The sequence below is a fragment of the Pelophylax lessonae genome (genome assembly GCF_965119305.1).
Source record: "Pelophylax lessonae genome assembly, chromosome: 5".
In the NCBI taxonomy this organism is placed as follows: Eukaryota; Metazoa; Chordata; class Amphibia; order Anura; family Ranidae; genus Pelophylax; species Pelophylax lessonae.
Window position 1 is genome coordinate 73,171,454 of NC_138772.1, and position 17,093 is coordinate 73,188,546.

General features: G+C 47.5%; 1 pseudogene across 1 annotated transcript in view; it reads left to right on the plus strand.

Moving 5' to 3' along the window:
* The window catches only part of LOC309556430 (sperm-associated antigen 6-like), a 469,742-nt pseudogene that overhangs the window by 41,844 nt on the left and 410,805 nt on the right, over positions 1-17,093 (plus strand). Inside the window, exon 2 of the transcript in view lies at positions 5,421-5,510. The product of the transcript in view is annotated as a sperm-associated antigen 6-like (transcript). The remainder of the gene's footprint in view (positions 1-5,420; positions 5,511-17,093) is intronic.

A 17,093-nucleotide genomic window follows, 5' to 3' on the forward strand; every position in this document is an offset into this window, starting at 1 on the left:
GGAACTGAACAGGGGAGTGTTCGGCTCATCACTACTGCCAAGCAAAATAGGTGAGTTGGAAACTCTGGTGCACGAGAACTATGATTTAATTGGTATTGCTGAATCTTGGCTTCATCCTTCACATGACTGGGCTATTAATATTCCTGGCTATGCTCTCTTTCGGAAAGACAGGGTAAAACGGAGGGTGGTGGTGTCTGTCTCTATGTGAGAAGTGATATCAAAGTGAGTGTGAAGGAGGACCTAGTAGATGGAGAGTGTGATGAGTCTGAAGCAGTATGGGTTGAAATGTACATGGGTGTGCATAATACTAAGATTATCATTGGAGTTTGTTATAGACCTCCCAATATTAATGAGGAGGTGGAGACTCAGCTTCTTGCACAGATAGAAAGGGCTGCAAGGGCTGGAACAGTAATAATAATGGTGATTTTAACTACCCAGACATTGACTGGAGTAATGGCATTGCTGGAAAAGTTAAAGGGCAAAATGTATAAACCTATTACAAGACAATTTTGGTACAATTATGGTACAGTTTATTGAGGCACCGACTAGAAATGATGCTCTGTTGGACCTGGTAATCTCAAACCATGCAGAGCTTATTAATAATGTTCATATAAAAGAACATCTGGGTAGCAGTGACCATAATATGATTTAATTTAATGTTAGCTGTAAGCAAAAAACGCATATAGGAAATATAAAAACCCTTAACTTTAAGAGAGCAAATTTTCCAAGGATGAGGGCTGCTCTCCAGGATTTAGACTGGGACGGAATATTGGCTTTGATGAACACAGAACAGAAATGGGAATTTTTAAAAAAGACTGTATGCAAACTCACTGCAAAGTATATTCCTATGGGCAATACATTTAAAAGGCTAAAAATAAATAAAACCTATGTGGCTCACGGCCAAAGTTAAAAAAGCTATAAATAATAAGAAAAGAGCTTTTAAAAAATATAAAAAAAGGAACACAATAATTGTTTAATTGTTATAAAGAATATAGCAGAATTTGTAAAAAGGAAATCAAGGACGCAAAAATTCAAAAGGAACAACAGATTGCAAAAGATAGTAGGACAAACCCCAAAAAATTCTTCAAATAAGTTATTAGTAAAAAGGTCAGGTCTGAGCATGTAGGCCCTTTACAAAATAATCAGGAGTGGGTGACCGGGGACAAAGAGAAGGCAAATTTATTAAATACTTTCTTCAGCTCTGTATATACAAAGGAGCATGGGGGAGCTCATGACCAGAATGAGGATGGTATTCACACAGTCCCAAATGATCCACAATGGCTCAAATCTGATATGGTCCAGAAATATTTAGACAGAATAAAGGTGGATAAAGAACCTGGACCAGATGGCATCCACCCAAGCATCCTAAAAGAATTGAGCGCTGAAATTTCAAAGCCTTTGTTTCAAATTTTTAGGGACTTGTTAAGGACTCGAATAGTACCACTGGATTGGCATAGGGCCAATGTGGTGTCTATATTTAAAAAGGGATCAAAGTCTTTGCCAAGTAACTTTAGACCTGTTCGTTTAAGTTCTATAGTCGGGAAGATACTGGAGAGTTTAATAAAAGACCACATAGATGAGTTCTTACTGGAAAAAAATATTTTAAGCAACAGACAGCATGGATTCATGAAAGACAGAAGTTGTCAAACAAACCTGATTTATTTTTTATGAGGTGGTAAGTAAAACCTTGGACAGAGGGGTGGCTGTGGATGTAGTATACTTGGATTTTGCAAAAGGGTTTGACACAGTTCCCCACATATGGCTAATGTGTAAGGTAAAGTCTACTGGCTTGGAAAGATCCGTTTGTAAATGGATAGAAAATTTGCTAAAAGATAGCATTCAGAGAGTAACGGTTAATGATTCTTACTCTGAATGGTCTAAGGGTATCAGTGGTGTACCCCAAGGTTCAGTTTTGGGACCCTTACTTTTTTTTTTTTTTTGAAAATTCTTTTTATTTGGGACCCTTACTTTTTAATAGATTTATAAATGATATAGGGTCTGGGATTAAAAGTACCATTTCAGTGTTTGCAGATGACACTAAGCTTTGCAGTGGAATAACTTCTTTACAGGATGTCTCCAACTTACAAGCCAACCTCAATGCACTGTTTCATTGGGCAACTATGTGGCAAATGAGGTTTAATGTTGATAAATGTAAAGTTATGCACTTGGGGGCTAAGAATTTGCATGCATCATACATACTCGGCAGAGTAGAACTGGGGGAATCCATAGCGGAGAAGGATCTGGGTGTTCTGGTAGATCATAAGCCTAATAATAGCATGCAATGCCAAGCTGCGGTTTCCAAAGCAAGCAAAGTCCTTTCTTGTATTAACAGAGGCATGGACTCCAGAGAGAGAGATATCATTTTGCCCCTGTACAAATCATTGGTAAGACCTCATCTGAAATATGGAGTTCAGTTTTGGGCACCAATTCACAAAAAGGATATCAGGGAACTGGAGAAAGTGCAGAGAAGGGCAACCACTGATAAGAGGCATAGAGGAGCTCAGCTATGAGAAAAGATTAAGAGGGGGGGGGGGGGGTATGATCAACATGTATAAATACATAAGGGGTCCATATAGTGAACTTGGTGTTGAGTTATTCATTTTAACCACTCTACGACCGCTCACAGTAATACTACTGCGGCAGAGTGGTTCGTTATCGTCCAGCCACGTAGTATTAACGTGATTGGACACTCCCCCTTCTGGGCGGCGCTTGCGCGCCGCCGGAGGCTCGCTCCCGCTGTTTTCATTCACAGCGGGAGTCGGGCCAGGGGAAGAGCAGCGGCGATCGCCGCTGCTCTTACCCGATCGTCGGGGATCGAGTCTGGAGATCCGCCCGCTGTGTGTAAACACAGCGGGCGGATCTCCATAGTGACAGGGAGTGACAGATCGGACTGTTCAGCATAGCTGGACATCCGATCTGTCCATGACTCACACAGTCACCTCCCCCCCTACACGTCAGTAAGCACCAGGCATACATTAACCCCTCCCTCTCCAATAAAATTAACCCCTTCCCTGCCAGTGTCATTTTTACAGTAACAGTGCATATTTATAGCACTGATTACTGCAGTAATGTCACTGGTACCCCCAAAAGTGTCAAAAATGTCAGTCAAGGGTCCGGTCTGTCCGCCGCAATGTCGCAGTCCCGCAAAAAAAATCGCAGATCGCCGCCATTACGCGTTAAAAAAAAAAACACCAAAAATGACAGAAATCTTTCCCTTTGTTAGTAAACGCAATAACTTTTGCGCAAACCAATCAAAATACGCTTATTGCGATTTTTTTTACCAAACATATGTAGCATAAAACAAATTGGCCAAAAATTTTTAAAAAAATTGGTTTTTACATCTTTTTTGGGGGGAATTTCATATAAAAAAATGTTAAAAATATTGTTATTTTTTCAAAATAAACGCTCTTTTTTTGTTTATAGCGCAAAAAGTAAAAATCGCACAGGTGATCAAATACCACCAAAAGAAAGCTCTGTTTGTGGGAAAAAAAGGACGTAAATTTCGTTTGAAGTTGAAGTCGCACAGCGCCGAATCGCAAAAAGTGGCCTGGACGGAAGACAGCAAAATCCTCCGGTGGTAAAGTGGTTAAGGTCAACACAGATTTAATCTCCAAATATGGAAAGGTTTCTTCAACGTAAGAGCTGTGAAAATGTGGAATAGACTCCCTCCAGAGGTAGTTCTGGTCAGCTCAGTAGATTGCTTTAAAAAAGGCCTGGATTCTTTCCTGGGTGTACATAATATAAATGGGTACTAATATTTATAAGTAAAGTTGATCCAGGGAACTTCTGATTGCCTCTCGGGGGATCAGGAAGGAATTTTTTACCCCTCTGTAGCAAACTGGATCATGCTTTGCTGGGGTTTTTTGCCTTCCTCTGGATCAACTGCGGGTATCGGATTGTATATATGGAATTGTATGGTTGGGTTTTCTTTACAGGTTTTTGTTTTTTATTGGTTGAGCCGGATGGACTTGTGTCTTTTTTCAACCTGACTAACTATGTCATAGGCGGAGTCACAGGCAGAATACTCGTGTTGTTGGGCAGATTTGGGTATGTTGCAGGGCAGATCTTGCAGTGCGGATTTGAGTGTGTTGCAGGACGGATTCTGTCACTCAGGTCTCGCGCATGTGCAGAGAGAGCAATGCAGAATCTGACAATTGGATTCTCTCTCCGCTCTTTGCACTTCGTGGGATAATGCCTCGACAATCTGCGCATGCGCAGTGTTGATGTCACACCAGCTTGATCAATAGATAAGCTGGAGTGACGTTACGTACTGCACATACGCTGATCGTCGGAGGCATTATCCCACAGAACACTGGCGGGATACTGTACATAGCTTCCTCAAAACAATACACCCTGCCCCAGTTCTCCTCCCAAGAGCCCATAGCCTTGTTGTACACAGTCTGCTGACATTTTGTAGGCATTAGAATAAAAAATGCCTTGATTGGTAGGTGTCAATGTGGAGGACTGGGCATTCCTAGGAAGGCAACATTTGCATTCAGACCACACTAAAAACTGCATGTACTGCTGAGCCTCCGTAACTGAAATAACTGGAATCCAATGAATGAAAGGGGCAGGTGAGGGACAGTCAAGCTGGAAAGGAAAGAGCTAGATGACGCTGGATGTCCCTCGCACTATCTGACCTGCTGCAGCTTCAGATACACACTGTGAGAAGCCCACACTGTGCAGTAAAATTAGAATAAGCAATTTCAGTACAGTAGAGGAGCCGGTGCAACCGTGTAAGACTGAAGGGAAGGGGCAAGGTCAACTTTTATTCATTTTTCATTTATCATATTTTTTTATTTTTTATTTATGCTGTGTGTGCTCGTGTAAATTGTTTCATGTGTTTGAGTAGATGCTGTGTATCTTATCTTCATATTTACTTTTCCTTTGTCCACAGAACTAAACATGGACCCTGTGTATCTATGGGGTGGATTTACTAAAACTGGGGAGTGCAAAATCTGGTGAAACCAATCAGCTTCCAGGTTTTTTTTTTGTCAAATAAAAACTTGCTTAATTGAACAAACTGAAGTTAGAAGCTGATTGGCTCCCACGCACAGCTGCACTAAACTTTGCACTCTCTAGGTTTAGTAAACCAACCCCAAAGTGTCTTTATGAGAAATTACTGTATTGTATCACACTCACCCCTCATATTCACACTTGTATTCTCTGTCATCTTCCAATACGGGTTTGAGTCTATGAGGCAACACAGACCTAACTTATAAAAAAGGCTTTGATAAATGAGGCTCCACATTACAATGAACAATCTTCCAATCATCAGCTGAGTCTGCAGGAAAAATCACTGCGTGTGCTCTTTGAATGTGTAACCCAATGGCAGTTCTCACAACAGAGCTGCCTGAACTCAGGAAAGTCTCTGTATCACCATTATGTAACGCTCTGCCTTTTTCCTTTCGTTTTTCCAGCAATATCACAGAGGGCACGCACCCAATTCATTCAAACAGTCGCAGAGCTTGCCACAAGACCGCAAAACATTTAAACGCTCCAGAATGCAGGTAATTCATCTCGCCTGGTAATGCTAAGACTGACTCACTGCTGTTGTATTTCATATACTTCAGTGAAAACTGAGAGTAAAGTTAAACTGTATTTTCCTTAGGTTTCACCTTAAAGTGATTGTACACCCTCACCTTGAAAAACAACAAATTCAATTTAAAATAATAACGAAGGGCAAAACATTTGTGTGAAGATATAAAAAAACGTAATACTCTTTTTTCCCCCCCTTTTTTAAAATTGATCACATTCCCTCTGTTCCCAGCTGCTTAAGAGCTGGGGGAGTAGAAACAGAGTCACACTGAACTTCCCAGAGAATGGCTGTGCAAGGGGGGTGTCAGGATAAGTCTGATTATTGGAGGAGAGCAGGCTGAGTTCCCAGCACAGCTAGAGAACTGACCACGATGTGTTCTTCTGCTTAGTGTGGTCAGTTTTCAATAGGAAAGCAGAGTGACTGGCAGGAACACCAGGGATTTCACACAAAGGAAGCAATACAAAGAGGACAGTACACCTTTTCATACAAGTACATGGTACAGCAGACACATATCAAGAGTATGAAATGTTGGATTTACATACTTTTTAATGGCAGCCACATTGCCAGCTAATACTTTTACTTTGCTCCCGCAATCTACAGGGTGAATGGTATAAAAAAGCTATATTAGGCCTCATTCACACGAGTTTTGGTAAAGTGGTTGTAAGGATACAAGTTTTTTTTTTTATACCTTTATGCATTCTATGCATGAAGGTAAAATACCTTCTATGTGCAGCAGCCCCCCAATCCCCCCTAATACTTACCTGAGCCCCCTCTCAATCCAGCGATGTCCACAAGAGCACTCGCACTCCTGACTGCCTTTTGGCAGCAGCAGGAGCCATTGGCTCCTGTTGCTGTCAAACACAGCCAGTGAGTCAATCAGGAGATGGAGGTGGCGGGGCCAGGCCATGGTACCGTGTGTGAATTGACACACAGAGCCGCAACTCGGGAGCACGCCTTGGGAACCCCAAGAGCAAGCTGTTCGCTGAGGGAAAACCCGGCAGGAGGCAGGAGCGGGGGACCCTGAGAAGAGTAGGATCTGGGCTCTTTGCAAAACCTCCTGTACAGAGCAGGTAGGTCAGTATAACATGTTTGTTATTTATTTTATTTTTTTATAAAACAGGGTTTTAAAATTGCAACAAGTGTATATCCGTACGAAGGGCTGTCTTTGCCCATTCAAAGGACAAGTGTTCCGTGCATCTGTATGCAGGCAATCCTGTTCATATCTATTGGGTACGAAGTGGCTATAAGCAATCCTATTAATGTCTTTTAGGACACAGCGGCTGATCCCAATTTGACAGTCATGTAAGTGCGAGGGCAAGTCCCCAAACACAGACAGTGTGCTACTACCAAGAAAACACAGCGCTTGCAAATAGATGAATTATATAAATAATAGGAAGGTGCACTAGTGCTTAAATATCATACATTAAGTGCAATATTTATAAAATATTGTAAAACTGCAGAAATCCAATAATATTGTGCAAAATAGTGCAAAAATAGGTATATTAGGTGCAATACTTATAAAGTGCTTATAGTGCTAAAAAGTCCAATATATAGTGCAGTATAGTAGAAAAAGTTCTGGTGGGGAGCCTTTCCCTATCCGTAACGGGATCCAGCAGGGCTGTCCTCTGTTGCCCCTCATTTTCGCTCTGACACTGGAGCCTTTGCTCTCCAGGGTTAGGGCGAACCCGGATATCAGGGGTGTCACTATAGGTTCCACTGAACATAAATTATCTGCTTATGCGGGTGACATTTTATTCTATGTCACATACCCCCAGACGACCCTTCCGATCATTATGTCAGAACTCCACGACTTTCATCATCTTTCGAACTTCAAGATCAATCTGAGCAAATCAGAGATCCTCCCCTCAATGTCCCTCGGGACCTGTGTATTCAACTGCGGTCCTCCTTCTCTTTCGCTTGGTGTCCCGCCAGGTTGAAGTATCTGGGAGTGTACCTACCAGACAACACTGCTGACCTACACACTCATAACTATGCACCCTTGTTGACTGTGATACGGCGTGACCTCTCTGACTGGAATAGATCTACATTCACATGGATTGCCCATGTGAACATATTGAAAATAAATATCCTGCCTAGAATTTTGTTCAATTTACAAATGCTGCCTATCTGCCTGCCGGGTTCCTTCTTTTCGAGCCTTAACAGCCTGATTGTTCCCTTTGTCTGGGGTGGCCGGAGCCCTCGTCTGGCCCTACGCATTAAGCAGTAGTGTGGCCTGGGGATACCAAACGTGAGATGATATTACGAGGCTGTGGCCTTGCAGAGGGTCCTGGACTGGCACCACCACATCCTGAACAAGCTCTGGGTACCTATGAAGAAGACCATGGCAGGCCATAACCTCTCTCATGTCCCATGGCTCTCAAAATCGCATAGGGGTCTCTCTCCTCTGGTTTCTCCTACCACCATACAAGCCCTGCGCATATGGGACAGGGTGAATGAGAGGGTACCCTTATCCACACCGGTCTCCCCCTTGGCACCCCTGGGGGGGGGGTTCCCGTGGTTCACTCCAGAGGAGGATCTTTCTTTCTTCGGGACGTGGGCGTGGGGTGGGGAGATCCGCTGTGGCTGGTATGTCCAGGGCGCCCAGGGGCGCTCGTGCTCTTGGAGGTCTTGCGGGAACGGTACGGAGGGTTCCCCATGGACTTTTGGAGGTACCATCAACTCCACCACTTCATGCGACTCCTCAAATCTGGAGTGCGCTCCCTGCCCTTGATGACCTCTTTTGAAATCTTTGCATAGCCATAGACCCTGTTCCTCACTCAATTGCTCTGTTATACCAGCTCCTGCTCTCTGGGGAGCCTGTGCCGAAGCCCTTGTTCGTGAGGGAGTGGGAAAGAGACCTGTCCTATACTTTTACGGACCAGCAGCTGAGTCATATGTTCCAACTGACTCACTCTAGTACGGTAGACACCAGGATGCAGGAGAATGGGTATTGACCCAATGGTACCGGGTCCCTGCCCGCCTAGCTCAGATCTTCCCTGGGCAATCAGATCGGTGCTGGAGGGCCTGTGGGCAGCGTAGGACCTTCCTGCATGTGTGGTTGGAGTGCCCGCTGCTGCAGCCCTTCTGGTAGGACGCCCATGCCTAGATTCTTGATGTGGACATACTCAATGTTCCAATGCACTTCCTGCTGCATGTGTCCTCCATTCCTTTTAGTCGATATAGAAAAAGTGTCTTGCCGCATCTTCTAAACACACTCGTCATCTAATTCCTAGTTACTGGAAGAAGACCCTAACTCCTAACCAGGAGGCTTGGATTAAGATGGTGAACAACATTATGGACACGGAGGAGTGGATGGCCAGATGCAGGGACCGCTATGATAAATTTTACGAGAAGTGGGCAACCTGGATAAATTATACCTCACATATTACTGTATGATTAGACTTCTGCAAATGGGAGGCTGACCTGTCCCCTTAGATTGGAGCTACTGCTCTTGCTGCTGCTGTTTCCAGATTGCCCCCCCCCCCCCCCTCTGTGGTTGTATTTTCATTAGTTCACTGTTTAGACTGCCACAAACTCACCAGATGTTGCATAATGTTTAGGAACTGTTTTTCTCTTATGAAGCCCTAGTTACCACTTCCCTATTCCCCCTGGCCCTATCCCTCTCTTCTTTCCCTTTTCCAACCCACCCTGCCCCCCCATCCAATGTCTGGGACTTCCTGGACCCCTTATCCTAGGCAACTTGCACCAGGCTAAAGTCGGGACACCGTGCCAGCTGGTGAGATGGAATTTCATGGTCAGTCTTGGTTTTAGTTGTGCTGCCTTGTGTGTTCCCTTGGCTGGTATATGCTACCTTGTAATTGTTTATTACCTGCCTATTCACCTATGATGCCCTTTTTGTTTTCCTACCGCCTGTACTGTTGTTATTTGTTCTTATATGAAAATAAATAAAGATTATATGAAAAAAATAAAAATTCTGGTGGTACTGCAAAAATGTGCTGAAGTGCTCCAAAGTGATATCCAGTGCTGGGTGTCTCAATCCCCTTCTGTGACCCTACTCACCGGAAGCGATGGGCCCCTTTGGGTTCGAAAGAAGCTTGAAACCAAAAAAAGAATTCCTCCAGGTTGGCTCCCTGTTGTGACCCCTTATGAATGGTTACTCTGGGCAAGACAGGCAATGAATCCTCTCAATGGGGACCAAAAAGACTTGGGACAGTATATCTCCGCAAGGGTCTCCTCCAAAATGGCACTCTGTAACTGCAGCCCCCTAAAAATAATGGCCCTGGGCAGCTCCAAAGAAATTAATGATCCACACAGTGAAGTCCGTTAAAACAAAATTTATTCCCACATCAAATATTACTTACAATGTATTAGGATAATAGATGCATAAATGAGAAGAAGAAGCAGTCCCGCTGTGCACAGCACATTAGTTCCAGGAACGCCGCATAGTGTCTTTGATAAAGCCCAAGTGGGAGGGCAAAATGCGTTGACGTACTTCCGGTGCTGCAGAGTCTTGACATCACTTCCTGGTATCCGTGGAATGCACGCTATGCGGCGTTCCTGGAACTAATCTGCAGTGTACAGCGTTTGGGAACATATACCCGCATGACTGGGGATTTGGGACCAGCGGCTGTAGTTGTAACATAGTTACATAGTAGGTGAGGTTGAATAAAGACAATAGTCCATCCAGTTCAACCTGTGTAGGTGTGTGTGGCCGTAATCATCTCACATACCCCTGAATGTTCTGATCCTTAAGATGTACGTCTAAGAGTCTTTTAAAAGCCACCATACTTCCCGCAGAAACCACCTCTTGTGGTAGATAATTCCACAATCTTGTAGCTCTAACAGTAAAGAACCCTCCCCCCCCTTGCCTGAGGTTAAAACGCTTCTCCTCTAATCGCAATGTATGCCCTCGAGTCCTCATGCACTCCCTACGACTGAATAGCTTTTTTTCTATGCCGTGATCACCATTGAGATATTTATAAATTGCTATCATGTCCCCTCTCAGGCGTCTCTTCTCCAGGGAGAATAAATCAAGCGATTGCAGACGCTCTTCATAATTAAGGTCCTCCAATCCCCTAATTAGTTAAGTTGCCCTTCTCTGGATCCTCTCCAGCTCCAACACATCCCTCCTGAGGACTGGCGACCAGAACTGGACAGAATACTCCAGATGTGGTCGGACCAGAGTTTTATAAAGTGGAAGGATTATAGTCTTATTCTCTTATCATCCCTTTCTTTATGCATGCTAATATTCTGCTGGCTTTGGCAGCTGCCGCTTGACATTGCATGCTATTGCCTAGTCTATCATCTACCAAGACTCCCAGATCTTTCTCCATTTTTGATTCCCCCAAGGGTTCCCCCCCTAACGTGTATTGTGCTTTTATGTTTTTAGTCCCCAAGTGCAAAACCTTACACTTCTCCACATTAAACCTCATTTGCCATGTCGTAGCCCACTCCGTTATTTTGTCCAGGTAATTTTGTAGGATATCTGCTTCATGCTGTGCAGTTATTGACCTGCCCAATTTTGTGTCATCTGCAAAAAATTATATCGAACTGCTGATTCCGTCCTCAATGCTGTTTATGAATAAATTGAACAAGGTTGGTCCCAGGACTGAGCCTGGGGACAGGGCCGGATTAAGAGCATCATGGGCCTGGTGCTGAGGATTTTGATGGGCCTTTTTATGAAAAAAAATAAAATAAAATGAAAACGCAAACATTTTTTTGTTAAAATAAATTAAAGAGAGTGAGAGATGGGCTGAGAGAGAGAGAAGGGGGTCGAAAGAGAGAGAGAGGGGGCTGAAAGCGAGGGGATGAGAGAGAGAGGGGGGTGAAAGTGAGAGAGAGAAAGAGGGGGTGAGAAAAATGGGGATAGAGAGAGGGTGAGAGAGACAGAGTGAGTGGTAGGAAAGAGGGGGTGCGAGAGAGAGTGGGGGGAAAGAGAGAGAGAGTGGTAGGAGAGAGGGGGTTAAGGGGGCGAGAGAGAGAGATAGAGAAAGGGTAGAGGGGAGGTGAGTCTGTGGGGGGGCACAGTATAGTACAATACATGGGGGTAATAGCAAAGTACATTACATGGTGGGCACAGCACACTAAATGGTGGATACATGGATACAGTACATTACATGGTGGGCACAACACATGACATAGTGGGCACTGCACAGCACATTACATGGTGGGCACAACACAGCACATGGTGGCAAATCACCTTATATGGTGGGCACAGCACATGACATGGCTGGCACAGCACATTACATGTTGGGCACTGCACATTACAAGTGGGCACTGCACATCATATGGTGGGCACAGCACAATATATGGTGGGTACTGCACATGACATGGTGGGCACTGGACATCACATTACCTGGGGCACTCCACGGCACCACATTACATTGTGGGTGCAGAACATTTCATGGTGAGCACTGCACATGACATGGTGGGCACTGCACAACACAGCACATTACATGGTGGGCAAAGTACATGACATGGTGAGCACTGCACGGCACAGCACATTTTATAGTGGGTACTGCACGGCACACGACATGGTGGGCAATACACAGCACATTACATGGTGGGTACAGCACATTACATGGTAGGCATTGCATGGTGCAGCACATGACAAGATAGGCACAACACAGCACATGACATGGTGGGCACTGAACAGCAATTGACATGGGAGGCCTTCATGGCATAGCACATTATATGGTGGGCAATACACATGACATGGTGGGCAATGCACAGCACATTACATTTTGGGCACAACACATTACATTTTGGGCACAGCACATTACATGGTGGGCACAGCACATTATATGGTGGGCACTGCATGTGACATGGTGGGCACTGCTGCATAGCACATTACACAGTGGGCACAACGCATTACATGCTGGGCACAGCACATTACATGGTGGGCACAGCACATTATATGGTGGGCACTGCATGTGACATGGTGGGCACTGCTGCATAGCACATTACACAGTGGGCACAACGCATTACATGCTGGGCACAGCACATTACATGGTGGGCACTGCATGTGACATGGTGGGCACTGCACAGCACACAACATGGTGGTCACTGCTGCATAGCACATTACACAGTGGGCAAAACACATTGCATGCTGGGCACAGCATATGACATGGTGGACACTGCACGTGACATGGTGGCCACTGCATGGCACAGCACATGACATGGTGGGAACTGCACATGACATGGTGGGAACTGCACATGACATGGTGGGAACTGCACGTGACATGGTGGGCAATGCACAGCACATTACATGGTGGGCACAACACATTACATTTTGGGCACAGCACATTACATGGTGGGCACAACACATTACATTTTGGGCACAGCACATTATATGGTGGGCGCTGCATGTGACATGGTGGGCACTGTTGCATAGCACATTACACAGTGGGCACAACGTATTACATGCTGGGCACAGCACATTACATGGTGGGCACTGCATGTGACATGGTGGGCACTGCACAGCACACGACATGGTGGGCACTGCTGCATAGCACATTACACAGTGGGCAAAACACATTGCATGCTGGGCACAGCATATGACATGGTGGACACTGCACGTGACATGGTGGCCACTGCATGGCACAGCACATGACATGGTGGGAACTGCACATGACATGGTGGGAACTGCACGTGACATGGTGGGAACTGCACGTGACATGGTGGGCAATGCACAGCACATTACATGGTGGGCACAACACATTACATGGTGGGCACAACACATTACATTTTGGGCATAGCACATTATATGGTGGGCGCTGAATGTGACATGGTGGGCACTGCTGCATAGCACATTACACAGTGGGCACAACGTATTACATGCTGGGCACAGCACATTACATGGTGGGCACTGCATGTGACATGGTGGGCACTGCACAGCACACGACATGGTGGGCACTGCTGCATAGCACATTACACAGCGGGCAAAACACATTGCATGCTGGGCACAGCATATGACATGGTGGACACTGCACGTGACATGGTGGACACTGCATGGCACTGCACATGACATGGTGGGCACTGCACATGACATGGTGGGCACTGCATGTGACATGGTGGGCACTGCATGGCACAGCACATGGCATGATAGGCACTGCACATTAAATGGTAGGCCCTGCATGGCACAGCACATTACATGGTGGACACTGCATGGTACATCATATGGCATAGTGGGCACTGCTCATAACATAGTGGACACTGCATGGCACAGTACATTACATGGTGGGCACTGCATATTACACTGCAAGCACTGCATGGCACAGCATATGACATGGTGGGCACGGTATGGCATAACACATTACATTGTGGGCAAAAGGGAACACATTACATGGGGGGAAGCAGCAGCCTCTCCCACAATCATCACAGCCCCCAGGAGAGTTTTTGCACAATCCTCTCTCCCTAATAAGTTTACTAACCTCATTTGAGCAGCATGAAATATTTCCTTTCTCCCGGGCTTCTGATGGTTAGGATGACATCAGCACCCCTCCCCCTGACGGCTGCCTGCATCTCCTTTACACTGAGGATCTGTGTGAGTGTAACAGATCCTGTGATAGGAGCCAGGCATCGGCAGGAACAGGACTCAGCTGCAGTAGCTGAGACTTCTCTCCTTCACATGTGCAGTGCAGAGGGGACTTCTTCTTCAAGACAGCACACGTAGATATCGATAAGCCACTGGCATAGGCCTATATTCAGGGAGGGGCCTGGAGCTGCAGCTCCAATAGCCCCTATGTTAATCCGGCCCTGCCTGGGGATCAGGAACAGTGGTCTAGATACAGGGCCGGACTGGCCTAGCGGGATACCGGGAGATTTCCCGGTGGTCCGCTTTAAAATGGGGCCGCTACCGCCGCTTTAAGATGGGGCCGCGTTAAGATGCCGCTTTAAGATGGGGCCGCGTTAAGATGCCGCTTTAAGATGGGGCCGCGTTAAGATGCCGCTTTAAGATGGGGCCGCCGATACCGCCGCTTTAAGATGTGGCCGATTGATACTGGCCGCTGCAGCCCCAGCCCCCGCTGTGCTCCGGCTCCAGCGACGGATCTTCTCCTACGCCAGCCGATGTGAGCGTCCTCACGTCACATCCGGCGGGCGGCGGCGGATCATCATCTCCTGCATCTCTGCATGATGGCGCCGATCCCTCCCCCAGCAGCATCATCGCAGCAGAAGGACAGGTCACAGTGTGACCTGAGCGGAGCAGCAGAACCTGAGCTGCCACATGTAAACAGCCAGGTAAGAGTAAATGCCGGGGGGGGGGGGGGCTATCCTATCACAATACTGACCCCCTAATATAATGCTGACCTAATACAATGTTGACCCCCCCCTAATACAATGCTGACCCCCTAATACAATGCTGACCCCCCTAATACAATACTGTCCCCCTCCCCCTAATACAATGCTGATGCGCCACCCCCCCCCCAAATTTAGGGGAGGGGGGAAACTACTGTATTAGGGGGAGGGGTAAATTAGCATTGTATTAGGGGGAGGAGGCCTTGGGGGGTTAGCATTTTTTTAGGGAGAGGGGGGCGGTCAGCATTTTATTAGGGGGAGGGGGTTAGTGTTGTATTAGGAGGAGGGGGCTGAGGGGAACAGCAGTGTATTAGGGGGAGGGAGCCGGGGGGCTCAGCATTTTATTAGAGGGAGGGGGGGTTAGCATTGCATTAGGAGGAGGGGGCTGTGGGGAACAGCATTGTATCAGGGGAAGGGGGCGGGGGGTCAGCATTGTATTAGGAGGAGGGGCTAGGGGGGAACAGCATTGTATTAGGGGGAGGGGGAATCCGCATCGTATTAGGGGGAGGGGCAAGGGGGGTCAGCATTGTATTAGGAGGAAGGGGCTGCTGGGGAACAGCATTGTATTAGGAGGAGGGGGCTGGGGGGGAACAGCATTGTATTAGGGGGAGGGGGATCGGCATTGTATTAGGGGAAGGGGGCTGGGGGGGTCAGCAGTATATTAGGGGGGTCAGAGGGGGATCAGCAGTGTATTAGGGGGAGGTGGGTAATCAGCATTGTATTAGGGGGAGGGGACCGGGGAGAACAGCATTGAATTAGGGGGAGAGGGCTGGGGGGGGGGGGAACAGCATTGTATTAGGGGGAGGGGGCCGGGGGGTTAGCATTGCATTAGGAGGAGGGGGCTGTGGGGAACAGCATTGTATCAGGGGGAGGGGGCCGGGGGGGTCAGTATTGTATTAGGAGGAGGGGCTAGGCGGGAACAGCATTGTATTAGGGGGAGGGGGGAATCCGCATCGTATTAGGGGGAGGGGCAAGGGGGGTCAGCATTGTATTAGGAGGAAGGGGCAAGGGGGGTCAGCATTGTATTAGGAGGAGGGGGATCGGCATTGTATTAGGGGAAGGGGGCCGGGGGGGTCAGCAGTATATTAGGGGGGGTTAGCATTGCATTAGGAGGAGGGGGCTGTGGGGAACAGCATTGTATCAGAGGAAGGGGGCGGGGGGTCAGCATTGTATTAGGAGGAGGGGCTAGGGGGGAACAGCATTGTATTAGGGGGAATCCGCATTGTATTAGGAGGAAGGGGCTGCGGGGGAACAGCATTGTATTAGGAGGAGGGGGCTGGGGGGGAACAGCATTGTATTAGGGGGAGGGGGATCGGCATTGTATTAGGGGAAGGGGGCTGGGGGGGTCAGCAGTATATTAGGGGGGTTAGAGGGGGATCAGCAGTGTATTAGGGGGAGGTGGGGAATCAGCATTGTATTAGGGGGAGGGGGCCAGGGGGGTCAACAGTATATTAGGGGGGTGGGAGGGGGATCAGCAGTGTATTAGGGGGAGGGGGTGATCAGTATTGTATTAGGGGGAGGGGGTGATCAGTATTGTATTAGGGGGAGGGCCCAGGGGGTGATCAGTATTGTATTAGGGGGAGGGCCCAGGGGGGGTCAGCAGTGTATTAGGGGGAGGGGCCAGGGGGGTCAGCAGTGTATTAGGGGGAGGGGCCAGGGGGGTCAGCAGTGTATTAGGGGGAGGGGCCAGGGGGTCAGCAGTGTATTAGGGGGAGGGGGCTGGGGGGGAACAGCATTGTATTAGGGGGAGGGAGATCAGCATTGTATTAGGGGAAGGGGGCCGGGGGGGTCAGCAGTATATTAGGGGGGTTAGAGGGGGATCAGCAGTGTATTAGGGGGAGGGGGGATCAGCATTGTATTAGGGGGAGGGGACCGGGGAGAACAGCATTGTATTAGGGGGAGGGGACCGGGGAGAACAGCATTGTATTAGGGGGAGGGGACCGGGGAGAACAGCATTGTATTAGGGGGAGAGGGCTGGGGGGCAGCATTGTATAAGGGGGAGGGGGGAACTGCATTGTATTAGGGGGAGGGGCCAGGGGGTCAGCAGTGTATTAGGGGGAGGGGGCCAGGGGGGTCAGCAGTATATTAGGGGGGGTGGGAGGGGGATCAGCAGTGTATTAGGGGGAGGGGGAATCAGCATTGTATAAGGGGGAGAGGGGATCAGCATTGTATTAGGGAGAGGATAAGCATTGTATTAGGGGAAGGGAGCCGGGGGGGGGGGGGGGTCAGCAGTATATTAGGGAGGTTGGAGGGGGATCAGCAGTGTATTAGGTGGAGGAAGGAATCAGAATTGTAT